The sequence below is a fragment of the Phaenicophaeus curvirostris genome, chromosome 8 (genome assembly GCF_032191515.1).
Source record: "Phaenicophaeus curvirostris isolate KB17595 chromosome 8, BPBGC_Pcur_1.0, whole genome shotgun sequence".
NCBI classification, from domain to species: domain Eukaryota; kingdom Metazoa; phylum Chordata; class Aves; order Cuculiformes; family Cuculidae; genus Phaenicophaeus; species Phaenicophaeus curvirostris.
Window position 1 is genome coordinate 30,074,402 of NC_091399.1, and position 16,904 is coordinate 30,091,305.

Genomic DNA, 16,904 nt, shown 5'->3' on the forward strand with positions numbered 1-16,904 from the left:
ATATTGCCATGAAAACGTGACAGCAGCGCGCTGCCAAGCATCCGAGGAATAACAGCCTGAGGGTTTTATTACGTGGAAAGATTCCCTTCAAACACACCATGGAGCTGGCCTGGTGGTCCAGCAATAGCGTAACAACCTGGGCTGCTTTGAATTTTATGGCCAGCATTGGCTGGAAGGCTGCAGTACGCACAAGTTTGCTGTAGGGCTGGCCAGTCCTCGTCAGCTGCATTGGCCTCTCAGTAGTATCCAGCACATCCCAGCCAGGGAAAAAAAGTACTGGATGCATAAACTCTCCTCCTTCCTCCTCTTGCTCTCTCTCCTTGCCCTTTTCACACTCAGAAGCTGCCAGCAAAGGTGAAAATGTACCTCCGTACTGTGCATTGTCTGCAGCTCTGCTGCAAGGGTGCTTCTCCTTTGCAGAGGGAGAGAGGGCAGGTATGCGGTTTGAGGTCTGGGAAACCCTCACCTCTGGCTTTTAGGCAATAGTTTACTGTTGTGCCTCAGATTCCCCTGCTATTCCCCTTGGTTATCCTCTGTCCCACTTCAAATCCACTCCCATATCGCTGCAGATTTTGGTTTTCCTCAATTGCAGTTTTTCATGGGCTGTGGAGATGGAGCAGAAGCCCTTGTGATGTGCATCTGTTGTGGAGTGTTTCTCAGGACTTGTTTTCCCTTGGGAGAAGTGTGTGTTGTTAACGTGACTGACTTAGCACCAGGTGAAATCTGGGAGAAGTCCAGGGATGTTTTAGTATGAGCTGATGATGAGCCTCCATGCCTCCAGGTCTTTAGCTCGTCCTGCTACCTTGGATCACAACTCAGTTTTCTATCTTTAGTAGGCTTTTAACCCAGGTGTGTAACCTTCTGGGATGTTCTCTAGTAGAGGTCAAACCCACCTCTAGCAAAAGATTCAACTAACAGATGAAGGCCTTCCAGTTTCTGGGTGGTAAAATTCCTGGCAGCAAAAATTTAGATCTGCTTAAGACCCCAAATTAGTCGTGTTGTGCAAACAAGGAATTGATGCTTGGTTTAGAGTCATTTAGGACCTGTGTTTTTCCAGATACACACATTGGCCCTGGTTCCATACTGAGTGTCCAAAGGATGGGCTTTGTCCTCCCAGCTCCCTTGACCACTCATGGGTCAAAAAGCAGAATATTTGCCTTGAAAAAAACAACCTTCTGTAACAATATTTTGCAATTTACTGAAAGAATCAAGAGTTACGGGCAGGAAGTAACAAGCAGGTATAGAAGGCAAGTGAGAAACAGCTGCTTTATTCTGCTGTGATAAAGGTCCAGAAGATATGACTGCTATTCCCAGATTTATCACTGGTTTGCTCTGTGGCTTTGAATGAGACATTTCTCTTCCTTCTGTCTTCACTCCTTCTCCTGCTCTTTGGCCTTACCCACTAGCTCTCCAAGGTGAGTAGTCTCTACCTTGTGCCTGTGCAGCAGGATCTGCTCCTACAGACCCAGGCACTGGTTTGTATGCAGGTGTGACCTACGTTTTGGTACACCACCTCAAGTGCTGGGTAATAAATAATAGATTTTTTAAAAAATGCAGAAACATAACTAAAATGAAGACATTAAAGTAAATAACCATTTCTAAATTCTCAGAGGACTATCAGGAAAAACTAGCAAGCCTGTATTTTTTTCTTGATCCTGCAATACTACCAAATCATGGTATTGAAGGACAGTGAGTTTGAAAGAACTGGGTATTTTTAATCTGCTACCAAGCATGTGTGTGTGCATTTTATAGGCTGTCCAAAAGGCACATGAGTGAAACAGCACATGATGCAGTCATTGAAAGAACCCATCACCAAGCCCAGGAAAAAATTATGACTGTAGTTGTAACCATTTTTTATCGTTTCCATCTCTATTGACTGACATGTATTTTCTTCCTTCCCTGACCCAGAACACCAGGACTCTGAAACTACTGAAATGTTTGCACAATCTTGAAGCATTTATTTAAAAGTTGCTTTTCCCTGAAGGGTAGGTACTACAGCCAGATTCAAAGTCAGATCAAAAAAAACAAACAAATACTATCTTTACAAGCCCTTCATATCGGTATGTACCAAAGGACCTATCAGCTTCCTTTTCCTTTTGGCATGCTGACAACAGCCCAGTGCCTCAGGCAGAGAGCTGGAGTACGTGTTTACAACCCTTTCAAATTCACAGGCCAAACAGGAAAAGAAGGAAAATGTCAAAAATTACAAATAAAACAGTTGATCTTCAAAAGCAACGAGGCCTGCAAATGAATAATTTTTAGGCATGCTGTATCAGATTTCTTAAATATTTGTCACAGCTGTGAGTTGTATAGGGCAGTGTTTGTTAACCTTAGAACTTGTCTTAAGTGCTCTCATGAATAAATTTATTTATACTGAAAAATCCAAGTGTCTTAATAACTAAAACAGTATTCTGAGGAGGTTTTTCCTCTTTTTTTTTTAATACTACTGCAGAGGATTCTTTCCCATGTGCTCAACATATTGCAGCTTTGCTTCAGCACAGAGCAGAAGTTATGATAGAGATAGTAAGAAGAGGAAAAAAAGAACAGGAGAGCAAGACATGGGGAAATGATGGGACTTGCCTATGTCTTGGGTTTTTGGCATGGACCAAGCATTATGTGATGCCCTTTCAATTATGGGTACATCACTGCATTGGATATTTTGCTTTTCTGGTCTTCATGGAGGTCTTGTCCAAGCAACTGAGGCACAGAAGGATTGCAGCAAGAACGGCCTCGTGAACATTTAGAGACTTCTTAGTTGGGGGCATCTGGTCCTGGTTAGTCTGGATTTCCCCTGTAGTCAATGGGGAGGGACTGCACCTCCACAGAGTGATCCTTCTTATCCTAAGGCAAGTACTTGAAGTTGCTGTGAGGGACCTATTTCTCTCCACTGGCTGTTGCAGGATCCTGAATGACTACTTTGGGTTAGACACCTCTGCTTTGGATGACTGGAGTCAGTTGAGATGAATCCTAATTTCCTTGCCTTTTTGGGAAAATGATGGAAAGCAGATGGATCTGAGCCCAAGCGCTTGGTCAGGTACAGTGCCTCTGAAGGCAGTGTGAGAGAGTTGTTTGGGATCTACCCTAGACTTCCTTTAAGACTGTTTGCACAGATGAGTCTACAATTTAGCTATCAGCTCTGGGTGAAGGGAAGAACTGATTCTTTCTTCATCGCTCAGGCAGGTAGATGCAATTTGAACAAGTCACTTTTTAGCCTCATGCACCTTTGTACATTTGAAGGGAAAAAGAAATGTTTCCAGTCTGTGCAGCCTGTCAGATATAACTTTGTAAACCAACGTAGCTTATTTACCCAAGGAAATACCAAAAGAGGCTGAAAGCTGAATGCAAGTAGTACCTGTCAGAGCACCTTGCCTGCAGAGGAGACGAAATAGCCATCAATGGAGGTCTTCAAGAATGAAATAACATTTCCCCCATCCTACTTTTTGCTAATGAGATATATCCTAGTACTTCTTCCCATTTGTATGCTGTATATCTGTAGATCTCAGCGTACCCAACAGATGACAGTTTCTGCTCCAAGTAAAGGATGCAATTGCAATGAGGGATCACCATCAGTCGTGTGCTGCCGTGGTGCTGCTCCTCTGGTCTAGCCTAGCTGACAGCATATCTGCATGAGCCAGCATGATACTGATTAAGAAATCCCTACTGTGATGGACAGAGTAAAAAAAGATGTATTTAAAACTGCGATTTTGGCAGTACTTGTGAACTTTTTTGTTTTGTTTTGTTGAGAAAAGCAATTCAATGTGAATAATCTTTTCCTGTAAAGGGATAGAAAACCTTTAATCAAATACAAATTACTTCTAGGCATGAGAAATAAATGTTTGATGAAAATGTATCTTAGTTATGGCACATAAATAGCTCTTCACAGTCAATATATAATCTTGCATCATTATGAAGGGAAGTGATCATTAAAAATATAATTTGGAGAGCAATATTTTACCTCCCAGTTGTCACAAGACCCCCCTTTCTGCACACAGTTCTGGACAGGGTTAATCCCCAAATGACTTGCACCATTGTAAATCAGGAGTAACAAACCCTGACTTCAAGCAAAGGCTCCTGGTGTAAATCACAGGAGGATCTAATCCTGTTGCCTGAGAAAAAAAATGAAAATGTCTTAGGAAAATACAACTGCTTTGGCACTGCAGAGAGAAAAAATAAAGCAAAATACTTTAAACTTCTAAAGTAATATTTCTTTTCAGCTTCACCTGTGCTTTTAGTCCTCTAAATCAGTAAGCTGTTATCAAGGAAAATTATGTGTTCCAATCTCCTGATGAATTGTGTAGTGAGATTTTGCATTAGTAACCGTGAGTATTTACACTTTCCTAAGATTAAAGGCAGTTTTACAAAGCTGTGTCTGCTTATTAATTAGTGTCTGATGAAGACACATTGCAGGCAGAAATAGTGGTAAGAAAATGGAGCTAACCTTTAAGACTAAATTAATCTCGGGCTTAATGGGTTTTAGTATGATTTAAGGGTTTTATACATTTTCTGGTAAATTTCCAATAGAAATGAAAGTGGGTACAAGCACAAAAAAGAAGGCTGAGTAAACATGGTAAGAGCAGATCCTTAAGAACTGCAGATGCACTGTAATTTGCTAGAACGGGCTTGTAAATCTTCGCAAGTGCACAATGAGGCAAGGGGCTTTAAGGGACCAGATCCTCAGCCCAGTACTACCTGGAGAAGGGTCTGTTGCAACCTTGGAGCAGTCCCAGCTGGTAGAAGTATGAATCAAGCTCCCTCACTGCAACTCCCTCCAAGAAGATGGGAATTAGGAGCAAGGCTGAATGATGTGCAGCCTTAGGGGTATCCTCAGAGTATATCTTCAAAAGGGGAAGTTTCTTCCAAACCACCAACCTTATTTTGGGTGTCGTTGCTGTCTTACCCCTTGGAGATGTACCTGGAGCAATTGGGTAGGTCTCCTGAGGCCAAGGGAAAGTGAGAGACAAGCTAACCTGGAAGTGACCCCACTGCTGTGTTTTTAAACAGAGGCCATGGATTACTTTCTAGAGATCTCCTAAGATTAGCAGTTGCTTTATTTTCTGGCATTTAATTTGTGTATTGTGCTGTTGGGTATCGTGTGATGTTAAAAGCAATGACAACAAAGCATGTGGGAGACTTGTCTTGGGAGGGGGAACCTAGTATTGTACAACTAGTTAACATGTGTTTCCATAAATCTGCTAATCTGCTTCAGTGTGCTTTGAACATAATCTGGGTCCAGTAAAATACAGTTAATTATATATCCATTTTAATTGTAAACTGAGTTTCACAATGCTTGTATTGTTACGTAAGTGCTTATAGTTCTCCTATTTCTATCATATTTCCCTGACACCTCATTTGAATTTACATGTATCTGAGGTCATAAGTGAAGTGGAGGTTCTGCTTTTGGTTAACTCTGGAGCATAGATCAGCTATCATGAGTTTAATGAAAACATTGTCATTTTTAGTGGCTTGCTAAAAAAAGAAAAGCTAGAGAACCAATGCCATGCACAGTGGCTGTTCCCTCCTGTCAGCACAGGACTGCTGTGTCGTAACACACCACGGAGCGATCACCAATGCAGCTAAGTGTCCTCACTGAGGTTTGCTCTGAGGTGCAAGGAAAAAGGTGGTATTGCAGTGAGGAGTGAGGTTAGAAATGTGTACCAGCTTTGGGGTGCCCAGCTTTATGGGCCCATTTACACTTACAATTTTGACACTTTTTCTAGTTCCATTGGCATGGGTTATTTCTTTCTTAAGGTGAGGTTGATCTGGAGAAGGGGTGAAGTCAACTCCAAATGTCCCCACAGGTGATGGGAGGAAGCCTGATTTTCAGTCCATGCTTTCCCAGCCTCTGGCACCACTGGTGATTATGTAGACAGCATAAACTGCAAATAAGGGCTTCAAATTGCACTCTGTTTCCAAGCACTAAAAGACAGACAGCTCTGGTCTTTTCATACGCCTCACTTGATTTGATGTTGCTGCCAGAGAAAAAAAGGACATTTTTTCATTCATTAAAATAAAATCTCCTTTAAATAATTTTAGAGTTTTGAGATAATAAACAGCAAGACAAAGATCACAGCTGAAGACTTCTATACCATCAAAATAGTTAGTCATTGTCTTTGAGCTTTGTATAAATACATGATCAATGCCTCAAAACAAGACCCTTGAAGGTGTTTTTATAAGGCCACAAATGTGTCAAGCAGACTTATTAGATGTGAAGGGAATGATTATTTGTACAAAGTGAAATGAACATGTGCAATAATATTGTAAAATGTTTATTAGTCTAGAGTGTGCTGAATTTTCCTAAAATATATCAGGTTCTCAGTTTGCATTTAATGTAGTGTTAGGTATGACGCTATATCCTTCCTAGGCTATTTTCAGTTAGCGTTATGCTTTTTGCAGAGTAAATCATGGGTTTGTGTCCTTTATAACAAGGGTATTATCAAACGTGAGGCAAAGCTACCTGTCTAGAAATCCAATGTGAAAGAAAACATGTACTGAATCTTGGTTTAAAGGGCAGTTGACTGGATTATCTCTATTGAGCAAGTGGGATGTGAAGCTCTGGGAATGCTTGAGAATCTCTGCTCTCCAGTGGCTGTTGATGTACGCCATGCATCAAGGTATGAGCTCCCTTGTTGGAAACTCAGATGGTTTTAGCATCAGATGTTACGTGTCCAGCCAAAAGACTGCCTAGAGCGATGGTTTCAGGGTGGGCAGAGGTGTAAAGGGGAGTATAATCACACATCTCTCATCTGAGTTGCCTCCTTCATGCTGATGCTCTAACATCAAGGCTTGCTCTGCTAGGAAGGCAAGAGCAGAAATGCAGTGCCTTTATTTCAGCCTGCTCCTCACCAACCTATGACCTCTCTTCCTCTGATTGCAGGGAGAATGGGGCACCTGTGTAGATTGTGGAGGTTCAGAATTAAACCCTAATGACCTGGACTTAGACACTTACTGATGCTCTAAGACACTCTGTATGCCCCATCTGAGCTAGAAGTCTGTTGGGGAGATTGAACGTGGGGCCTCAGTGGTCTGTCGTGCCTATTCTTAGGACTGGTGAATTTTGTTGAGTTTTATTCTTGTCCCTTTCCAATCAGGATATTGCTCCAGCAGCTGAGTTTTTCCTTGGTTCAGTGCTGTGTATCCTGACTTGTGTTGGAGTGTGGTAAGTTAATTCATGTTAATCTGTGCAGACCCATTTTGCCTTCTTTTCAGACACATAATGGGCTTCAACTAGGAAGGACCTTTGAGTCCTTCAGAAAGGACCTTTAGGAAGCTTTTGCTGGTAGACAATCTGAAACAGAGCTATCCTCAGTAATGGCACACAACCAACTTCAAACTATGATTTTCCTATGGTGTGGAAGCTCTTCTGTAGACCAACACTGTACTGGTGGGAGTAGCTTTTAAGATAATCAATGGCTGCTCTAACTGTTGTTGTCTCCCCTTGTAGCTCCCTGCCCAGGGATACAACCCAGAGGTGCTATTGGTTGTGGAAACCTTTACATGCAGATCTGGCATAGGTTTTATCCATTTAACTTTTTGAGGCACGTGGGATCTCCATGGAAGGTATCCACTGTGAATTCATGTACATACACAAAATTTAATGGAGTTTAGATAATAGTCACCAGGTTACTCTTTGGCTCTCCCAGTTCAAAGAACTGGTTGAAATTCACAAAGAAATTAAGAGATCACACCTAGGGAATAAAGCTTGCTGTGAAACGTCTTCTGTGAAAGCCAGAACCAGGTGAAAATCACTTAGTTTCAGGTTTCATTACAAATTTGAAAACCATATCTCAGGTTCACCGAAAGGTTGGTTAAGGGTCATGCTGCAGGGCCTGGTTTGGAATGAATGTGGCTGATTTATGTCGTTTGCAGCAGAACTGGGTATCATTCATTGCTTTGACCCAGGTTCAGGGGTCTGCTCCTCTAAGCTCTCCTTGTGTGTTGAAGTCAGTGAGAATTCCCCTTCACAGAGACCTTGGAGGATTCATCTCCATGAGAAACTTAGGCTTTTGATTGCTTTAAATGCCGGCCTTATTTCAATCCCTCACCACCTCCTCTGGTGTAAGTTAGCCTGATTCCTTGTTAGCCAGCTGAACTGCTCTGTTGCCCCCAGGTGAGGATCCAACCTGACTTGGAGAACCCAGGGGTCAAGTAATCTAATAACAAGTTCACACAAATCCATCTGTGCTGAAATGAGTAACTCCCCCACAGCCCTGCTAGAGGGTTCTATTGCCATTTTGCAAGCAGCCAAACCCACAGGTGAAAAGCTAGGCCAGAATGCTATTGGTTGAACATTAGCCACATCTTGGACTAATGAGCATCTGGTTCCCTTTACCATTAAGAAGATCCATGTGACTCACAGGCAAGGCCTTGCAGACCTGCCTGTTGCTACAGAAGGATCAGTCACCTCATCTCCCCTCCTCAGGGCTTCTGTTTTTTCCCAATCATGCCTTCAGGTTGTTCTTATCCGTATCAAGGAAAAGCAGGCAGATGGTGATAAGAAGACTTAGTGTCATCTTAACACTTCTGACACCCCAGGAGAAGAGCATCCATTAGAGCCTCATCACCAACTGGAAACTTCTCATGTTGCTCTTTCCCAGTTATTAATTACTTGCAGATACTCTCGCAGCAGCATTCCTGTGGGAGACTATCGACGTCAGCATAGATTCTTTGCAGCAGTGTTACCAAAGCAAGAAAAAAAGCTGCCCTGAAGTTCTGGAGAGGATCTGATTAATCCCTCAAAAGCAAGAACATTTGCTCATGTAGCAAACCTGGAAAGCTGGGCTAGCAATATGCCTTGTAGAAGTGACTGCAGCAACACTGAGCATTCATCTTGAAACCAGAGGTTATGCTTCAGTGTGAACTTGGTGTCTGAGCTGGAATTCATAAACATTAAAGTGGAAATTAACCTGGAAAGCTGCTGGGTTTGCCTAGCCAACAAGGCAAAACTGAATTGCTTCACCTGATTTCTGCTTTTACTACCCTGGAAAATTCTTTCCAAACCAAGAGTTGAACCAGTCAGAACCTTGTCAGCATTGATTGCGATATCTCTGATCTCTTGGCTGGAAGGTACACACCAAAGATCAGTTTGTGACTGAAATGTTGTTGGTTCGATGGGATGTGTATGAGGCTCAAACAGACAAGCAAGTCTAGAGACAGATTTATTTTCCAAGACTAGAGTGAACTCATGGCTTAGATAGGTGTACTCTTTGCTGGGTAAAAACTGTCCGGATGGCTGAGCCTAGAAAGTTGTGGTTAATGGAGCTAAATCCAGTTGGCAGCCAGTCACAAGTGGTGTTCCCCAGCGCTGTGTTGGGGCCAGTCTTGTTTATTATCTTTAACAATGATCAGGATGTGAAGGGATTGAGTGCTCCCTCGGTTAAGTATGCAGATGACACAAAATTGGGCAGAAACATTGAACGGCTCAAGGGCAGGAAGGCTCTACAGAGAGACCTGGACAGGCTGAATTGATGGGCTGAGGCCAACTGTATGAGGTTCAACAAGACCAGCTGCTGGGTCCCCATGCAACACTATAGGCTTGGGGAAGGGTGGCTCAAAAGCTGCATGAGGAAAAGGACCTGGGAGTGTTGGTCAGTGGCTGACTGAACATGAGCCAGCAGCCTGCCCAGGTGGCCAAGAGGGTCAACAGCATCCTGGCTTATCTCAGAAATGGTGTTGGCCAACAGGACTAGGGCAGTGATTGTGCCCCTGTACTCAGTGCTGGTGAGGCCAAACCTCGAATCCTATTGTGTTTGGTTTTGGACTCCTTAGTAAAGAAGGACATCGAGTTACTGGATTGTGTCCAGAGGACAGTGGTAAAGTTGGTGAAGAGTCTGGAGAACAAGTCTTATGAGGAGCAGCTGAGGGAACTGGGATTTAGTCTGGAGAAGAGAAGGCTAAGGGGAGACCTTATTTCTCTCTACAACAACCTGAAAGGAGGTTGTAGTGAGGTGGGTGCTGGTCTCTTCTCCAAAGTAACAACTGATAGGACACGAGGAAATGGCCTCAAGTTGTATCAGGGAGCTTTAGATGGGATATTAGAAAAAAATTTCTTTACTGAAAGAATCGTGAAGCACTGGAAGAGGCTACCTGGGGAAGTGGTTGAGTCTCTATCCCTGGAGGTGATCAAAAAGCATGTAGGTGTGGCACTTTGGGACATGGTTTAGTAGACATGGTGGTGTTGGGTTGATGGTTGGACTTGATGATCTTGGAGGTCTTTTCCAACCTTGATGGTTCTATGGTTTTATGATTCTATTACTCTGTAAATTGCAGAGTCAATGCAGTACTTTGGCTCATGGTGGCTGGCTTGAGTTAACTTTGTGCACTGTGAGATGATTCAGCCTAGCTTAAACTTCGTTCTGGGTGGGTTAGATTAATTCAAATTACCTCATGTTTGCTGCGGGCTAGGAACAGCACACACAGGCATTTGCTGTAGTAGTTCACATAATGTAAGATCAGTTATACCAGGTCATGCCAAAGATATTTTTAAACTGATACTCTGCTATTGATGGTGGTCAACAGGGTACACCAATGAAAAATTAAAAGAGGGCAAGCATCTAGTGATGTTTATCCAGCATCAGTCTTCTAGCCTTCAGCATTTTATGGCTCAAATACACATCAAAGATGATGTTTTGTATTTAAGGAGGGATTTTTTCTGATTAATTTGGCTGATTGCTTTTTGAACTCATATACATTTCATAGCATCTCAAGCAAGGAGTTCCATAGATTCACCAGGTTCTGGGGGAATACCTGTTTGCCTTATTGCTGTTTTCTTCTCTGTTTCCTTGTGCTGGAAAGGAGGGTAAATAACTCAACACTAGTCACTGTAACCAGGGTCCCACTGATTTTTTCCACATCCTATCTCAGCCATCTCTTCCAATTTGAGAAGTCCTTTTCTAGTGAATCATGCCCCATGCAGCAGCCATTCAGGACCTTGGATTATTCTTGTCATGCTGCTCATCCAAAAGTGGGTGTATACAAAGACCATTTGAACCAGGGCTTGTTATCAGATCTCTTTTGTCTCATAACTTTGAAGAACAAATCACATGAAAAATAGAGCAGGAGGCATCTAAGACCAATGAAATGCTCGGTTTCACACTGATGCCCTCTCCATCCTTTCCTTTTCTCATAAGTCACAGCACAGTCAGCAATGTTTCTAGTTACTGCTCCCCTCTACTCCTCCTGTGTGTGAGCCCTGGGAATTAAAGATATGACAACAAAATGTGGTATTCAAAAGCTCTTTACAAGGCTAGCAGAGGAAGTGGGATAATTTGTGCTTTTGTGGAAGGTGGTTGGATTTTGCCTTTTATCAAAGATTATTCATGTCCATTTGTTTAAAAGGCTTGGCTTGCTTGGCTCTTGAAGCTTTCAAGGTGGGGTAGGGGAGATGTTCAGTATGTATGTACTACATTATTAAGACGCACTAAGCAGTAACCCGACGCCCAGCCTCTGTGTGGCCTTTCTGTTTTACATGCTACGGACAAGTACATTACTGTTTTAACAGTCGACTTCCTGTGAAAGGGAAATCTGGATTTTTATTGATCTTATGCTGTTTCAAATCCACCTACTCTCAGCTGTATGGTGTTCACTTGGAAAGCATCTGAGGGGATGTTCCTGGAAAAACCTCACTGCGCAGAACAATACAATACTTCTTTGTTTGTCGTCTTTTCGCTGAGGCCAGTCAGTCCTATTGAATGAACCTCAGATGTTTTGATTTCTTCTTTGGTGAAAGTTTATATGACTTAAGCTGTCTTTTTACCCTTCTTGCCTTTCCCTTTAGGTTTCTTCTAAAGAACAAAGCCAGTTGAATTAAATTGCTCTGTATTGTCATTTCAAACATTAATGAATGTTGTTTCAAAATGTTATCTTATTTAGAGCCTGAAATGACTAAGGGCTACCATTCTTGTGCCAATAGAAGAGTCTCTGTGGCTTTGGGATTGTTTGCTATTTCTTTTAACAGATCGGTGCTTTGAAAAGGTCATTTGTTTCCATACATTTCTTATTATAAAAACAAAAATAATGAACAGTTAGAAGGCCAACATAAAGCAGCTGGATTATACTTGTGGGAAGTTGCAGTGCATAGTCTAGCTGTTGAAATAGTGGACTGAGGATTATAAAAAAAGAGCCCATACTACTATTTTTGAGCCCTACAGGCACTGAAACTGTTTATTTTATGTAGTTAAGAATTCTTATCAGTGCAGCACCTCCACTTCCCTGGAATCACAGAGATGAAGATGGCCTCTGACATGGTGTATTAAAGATCTTCATTTAAATGATGTGTCCCCAGATAACAACCTTGGACTGAGCCTTTCAGACTTCCTCTGAAATCACAGCACAAAGGCTGTGTGTAAAAGCAGATGTTTGCAGCACATGGATTTCCAGTGGCAACAAATATTGCATTTAAAAAGAATTTCTTTTTTTTTTTTTTTTTAATAGAAGAAGCTGTTGAGTAGCATTCATGGTAATGGGTGACTATGATCAAGTCAGGTTCTTTATTGATAATAATCCCTGGTCCCTGTGTCATTGAGAACAGTTTCTATAGGTACAAATGAACCAGTATAAAGGAAGCCAGTATAATACATCAGGGCTGGGTGGGAGGTTACTTCATTTAACTTCCGCCTTCCTTTCTTTGAGTTCCTATTAAGCTAAATAATGGCAGTCTACAAAATGAAGGAGCCATTGAAGTGTGCCTACAAACCAATTATATCATTCTGGACATGGTCCCCAGGACTCATTGTATATGTACGTGTATGTGTGTCTTGTCTCTCTTGGCTGGGACTCTGACTCTCTTGAAACTGCTGGTTTATGAACATTGTGAGAGCCTTTGGTTTTCAGAATTGTTGCTTTTCTTCTCTCCCCCCTCCTTAGCTGCTGGTTGCATTTTGTGTGACAAAGGGTTTTGTGAAGGGCTGTGCCCTGAGTATGGAGTTTAGAACCTGAACTTGCATTTTGGTCCTCCAGCAAAATCCCTATTAGCTCTGTCTAAAAAGGGAAAAAAGAAAAGATGAAAAAAGAAATTTTGATAAAAGTGAGTAAAACAGATCTTACATCGATTGCTTCTCTAGGAATGTCCTTGGAGAAAGGAATATCTGGGGTCAGGCCTGGGAGGGAAAACATGAAAAGGCATTTCACACCAAAGCCAAATACTGATTTCCTGCATGAGAGAGGGTGGGTTGGTGGGACTCACAATATCAGGTCATGACCCATTTAGTCCTTTCTTTGACTGAGACCAGTAATAGAGGTAAAGTTCAAAAATGCATAGCAGATAATTTTGTATCAAGATGTAAGAGACATAAATTTCTTGCTCACATACATTTGATATTGCTTTAAAGAAGACTGAAAGATTGTGTCTCATGTTTTGTGCCTTTGCTACATCATGGAGGAGTTTCTTATAATTACCATCAGAATGCTGTCATTTTTCATATGAAATAGGACTCTTAAACCTGGTAATGTCATGGGAGAGGAAGTTCCTCAGGTTAGTGGAGTAAGGAGTCAAGAAATCAAGCAGACTTGCTAGCTAATTAGCTGCCCTTCTTTTAAGGTGCGATGGAAAAGAGCAAAGGAAAAGCCAACATTTCTCTTCCTTATTTCATGAAGTCCCTCTCTGTTGGTCTGGATGAGTGAAGTTAGGGAAGATCAGACCCCCACCAAATGACTTGGAAACTTTCTTACCATGTCTGTACGTCTTCTGATGAAATTTAGATGAAAGCAGTCTCTCTGAACTTTCGTGAAATATGACGTAATCACAGGTTTATGCCATTTCTAGCCATCTAAATGCAAGCAATGTGTATAATGCATTAAGTGAGATAAACAGGGCTGCATAAATCATTAGAAGTTTAGCACAATCAGACCAAACTGGGAATAAACTGTACAAGTAGGTGCACCATGACACGCATGATCAAATGTGATCAAATATAAAACTCAAATGAGACTGCATAACATGGAACTTGTCTCCTTGTTTGCTTTGCAGTACCATCAATGGCAGTCTCATGCAAAATCCCAAGGTTATATATATGTTGCTTTTTATGAAAAATCCACATCCAATTGTTTGCTAAGGATTAGCAGGTGTTGAATAGGTATTTTATAAAAGATTATAAACTGTAATGGAAGCCAACAGGTTGTGCAGAATTGTGCCTCAGAGCTACCTTTTACAAAGGACTTTGTAATGGTTTGTACCTCACAGCGCTCGTGTTCACCATCACATTAGTACATCTATTAATAATCTCTTGGCTCCTTTAAAAAAGCTTGTTAAGTGTAACCTTTGCAGGAAGTGAGATAGACACGTCTGTGTATCTGTCTGTTTTACAATGGTAATGTTGCTGTAGCTGTGATGATAAAAAATATATTACAGTTAAAACCACCCTGTTGTATTTTATAGTACTATATTATGGGAGTAGTGAGATTGTAGCCGGGATGAAGTGGGAACTTGCATTTATACCTCTGTTTCACTTCAATTAAAACTTGAGTTCAAAATGGTCTTTAGAGGCCAAATTTCTCTCTAATGTATATATATATATATATGCTTTATCATCTAAGATGATTCCATGTCCAGACATTCCTTTGGGCGCATTGAGGTTTAGATAATTTTTTGGTGGTCTTGTCATTTGGGAGATGTCTAGCAGCTGAATGATCTTTGAGGTCTTTGCCAATCTTTATGATTCTATGCTGAACACACACTGATTAAAAGTAATTGCTGTTAGGGGTTACAGATGCTGTCACTCTGGATTGGCGCACACAGATCTTTCTTCCTTACTTACATCTCCTTCCCTATTACAGGTTATTTTCCCCTTGTATGTAGAAAGATGCACTTTACATTCTCTATTGTTCCGTTTCTTTAATTAACACCAAAGCATTTTCCACTTGTCAGTTGATCTGAACTTGGCAATAAAAGAATAGAGTATTCCTATTACCAAAGTAAAAAAAAAAAAAAAAAAAAATTCTTTTCCTTTCATTTATCTCCAGAACTTCATAGTTAGTGGTAACAGCTTTCAGCAAAGTGTTCATGTGTATGCATGCAAGAAAGCACATACTAAAACTTACTCAGGAACTTATGGCCATGAAAGAATTGCCAGAAATCTCCCCAGCAAGATCCTTGCTTTGATTGCCTTCAACTTTCCTGAACTTATTAATTTCAGCCTGATGTTTTCCATGCTGATTGGAGTTGTCTCCTAAGAATATTGCATCCTAAATGATGCCATCATTTGACAGAGGAAGCAAAATGCTCCTCCAAGGGATATCACTGCTTCCTATGCAGCACTCCAAACTGCTCCAGGCTTGTGAGAAGCTGGGAAGTTTTTTTTTTTGCTGTACCTGCAAGAGACCATGTGGACGTGGCCAGGAAAAAAACCAAACACTGAAAAGAACAAATCAAAGTTTGTATAAGCTCAGTAGGAATTTAATATTCTTTTTTCCTATGTGCCTCCATTAGTGAAAATTGGTCCCCATGGGGAATATGAACGTCTTCCTTCCTAATGTCCAAGCTGGACCTTTTCTGCAGTTACTTGACTTCTGGGCCTGGGGAGTGTGACCAGAGGGTCTCCTCTGAGTGTCGTTACCCCTATACCAGACTGAGAAGATGGAGAGAAAGAGGGCAGACAGCCTTGTGTAGGAAGGAGAGAGAAGCACAGTCGAGGAGGTGAAGGAGGGTCAGTTTAGTTGGTCTATTTTCCTGAGCACCTGCAGCCAACTACTCAGAGAAACAGCCTTTTGGGCCTTTGGTTCCTGCAGCACTCAGTATTAATAGATTGTTTTTACAATTTATTTTTAGCTGTCTAAACTTGTTGAAAAATTATAGTGACAGTAATGTACCTCTCCTTTCGGGACAGTTTAGCAGGTGATGGAGAAATTACAGTATTTCCCTATTTATACCTACATGGTTGTCTTTAAAACATTCTACAATTCATGGCTCTCAGCAATTTATGTGTGCTAAGACATTTTCAGTCTCATCTTTCCTGCAGCCCTGTACTTACCTTGCTTTCTTCCCTGATGACATATGGTGTTGCTCCTTGGTCATCTCTTGCTTCTGTACTTTGCTTGATATTCATTGAATCACAGAATCATAGAATAATTTGGGTTGGAAGGGACCTTGAAGGTCATCCAGTTCCAGCCATCCTGCCATGGCCAGGGGCACCTCTCACTGGATCAGGTTGCTCAGTCTCATCCAACCTGGCCTTGAACACCCCAGGGATGGGGCATCTGCAACTTCTCTGGGCAACTTGGGCCAGTGCCTTACCACCCTCACAGTAATAAATATCTTCCTAGTATTTAATCTACATCTTCCCTCTTTCAGCTTAAAACACATACCCCTTGTCCTATCACTGCACTCTCTGATAAAGAGTTCTTCCCTAGCTTTCCTGTAGGCTGCCTTTAAGTACTGGAAAGCTGCTACAAGGTCTCCCCAGAGCATTCTCTTCTCTAGGCTGATCAACTCCAACTCTTTAGAGGTGCTCCAGCTCACTGATCATCTTTGTGGCCCTCCTCTGGACTTGCTGTAACAGATCCATGTCCTTCCTGTGCTGAGTACTCCAGAACTCAATGTAGGACTCCAGGTGAAGTCTCACGAGAGCAGAGAAGAGGGGCAAAATCACCTCCCTCCTCCTGCTGGCCACACTGCTGGCGATGTAGCCCAGGATATGGTTTGCTTTCTGGGCTGCAAGGGTACATTGCCAGCTCATGTTGATCTTCTCATTCACCAGCACCCTCAAGTCCTTCTCTTCAAGGCTTCTCTCAATCCACCCTCTGCGCAGCTTGTAATTGTGCTCGGGGTTTTCTTTTAAGCTAAAACATTATCCACACTTAGTGGTATTTTAAAGTTTTTTGAAGTGCAAGCCAAGAATGTGAAAAACAGTCTTGCAGCCCCTCTTGGATGTGGGATTTGAGAAGTACATTCTGTAGGAGACTGGGGCCAAGCA